The following is a 2221-nucleotide window of genomic DNA, read 5'->3' as shown; positions in this document are numbered from 1 at the left end:
CCTTGGGAATAGATACGGAGGTCTTCAAAGCTACTACAGTTACAAACTTACAGACACAGTTGCACAGTCAAGACGGAGCACCGCAATACATGCTGCACTAAAAGCAACTACCCCTTGATAAACGACCCAACTAGGAAGAAAAATAGGAATGGGTTGGATAATCGAATAAGCGAATGCGACAAACATGTCCAACACCGTAAGAGTGCATGGGGAACAAGCTTCTTTTGGTCCAGGATCGACGCATCCCTTGTGAACCTCAAATAACACGGAATTCTTATTCGGAAACAAAGGTTAAAAATAGAACGCCTACTTATCCTTCGAATGATAAAATTCAGAAGCATTACTAGTGAAAGGGAGAAGACTTTTGCTACGGAGGTGCTTATTAGAAAATGCCAAATGAACAATTACAGACTATTAGACAAGGAAGCAAAACTCTCATGTGCATCTTGTTTACAAAACTGATTATCTTCTCCTTAAACGCGTCTTCCTGAACTTTCCTGGATATTTATTGACTGTTACTCATATGCAAGCAAATGCGACGCCACAAATTTCGTAATGTGTCTCACGTTTCAAGAGACGCGAAGCGGATTTACGAGAAAACATACTACTCGCATGCCCCCCATCAGTAGTATCACCGTATCACTAGTAGCCTCAGAATGTTGGTGAATACATCTTAGAAGTTCTGTCCCCAATGCAGCGCCAGTGAGTCGTCGGTGAGCTGAATTTTCTAAGATAGCAACCAAATCGGAGATGAATTATGACCATTATTACGAAATTATGCAACAAACTCGCGAGGAGCCCATCGGAATTGCTAGTTTACGATGCTCCGGTTTTACGATATGCCACTGTCGAAATACACTGTGTAGACGAATCATAATTTTGCCGTCGAAGAGTTTCCAGCAACCTGATCAGTAGTGTGTTAGGTCTGACGGTATTCCTATTAGTATATGGATTGTGCTGCATTCTCGAGCTCGTCTTTTTTAACAAGCTGTTTACTCAGCTTGTTTGAAGTTAATTATGGCCTAAGCACATCTCTGGTGAGTGTATACATATTGGAATCTTCGAATCACAAAAGATTGCGTTCCATGGTTCACTACCTCACTAGTTAAACGTTGGTGGCCAATAGGTGGCATTACACACAGAACTTGTCTGCTGATGCCCTATCAGAAGTATACATTGTAATTTGTAAACAAACGACAATAAAAACTCACCAAGGGAATGGAGTAAGTGTAGATGGTGATATGGAATACGTGAATATGCGCACTCGGCTAAATGATAGTTTATTTATGTACTTATTTCTCCAGGTAACTTTCGACGCCCTATTTCACAGAAGAATGTGGCTACGACCAGTCTTCCAAGAAGACAAAACTGACACCAAAAACGTTCTGGTTCACCAAAGAACGCACTCGGGCTTCTACTTTTCCGGTGTATTTCCAAAGTTTTTTGTTTTTTTATCATGCTACCATCGATAGTGGGCTGACTTTTGCGCGCGAAGAATATGGGTAGTACTCATTCATTTGTAAATTTGTAAAACACGTCAACTCACCAAAACGAGACAGGCTAGCCACATTTTCGGAACTTATCGTTGGAATCCCCATCGCTTGATAGAAGAAGGATAGTTTGAACAGTAAGTAACACGTAAACAAAACTATCATGTTTTCTTTGAGTATAAACGTGTTATTTTGTTAAGTTGGGTTGGTTTTCTTTGACAACGCATAGTTACCCGTGTTTTTTAAAAGGACACTCCCTGGTCGTCAGTCATTGGATATTGCTGTAGCGAATTTTTGTCCAATCAAGACACTCAACCTGCGAGACTAAGTGAGATACGATTTCCAAACGATTTTCGATCCGTGCTTAGGAGAGTTGAGGCTTGAGCCCCTAAGTACAGCAAAGCGGAGATTCACTTCGCTAATTCGGTCCAAAAAATGAAACTACGGTCTCCCAGTAAGGCTCTTTATATGTGTCCTAAACGAAGGTCTCTCATTCAATAAAATCCCAGTTCTCCATCAAGTGAATGTAACAGTCACATCAAGCGTTTTATATCCGTTCAAGTAGTCCCTCATCGCGGAGGTCGACGCGAACTAGCTGCTTTCTTATGCATTTGGCATCGGATAAGCAAGGCGAAGATGACTGTATGATTAGTAGTGTGCCAAAACATGAACCAGCGCAGAACTTACTTCTGATACATTGGCGAAAATCGGTTTATCGATTTGGTGGCATT

Source organism: Opisthorchis viverrini (assembly GCF_000715545.1).
Source record: "Opisthorchis viverrini unplaced genomic scaffold opera_v5_81, whole genome shotgun sequence".
Taxonomy (NCBI): Eukaryota; Metazoa; Platyhelminthes; class Trematoda; order Opisthorchiida; family Opisthorchiidae; genus Opisthorchis; species Opisthorchis viverrini.
Note: the sequence above shows the minus strand (reverse complement) of the source record.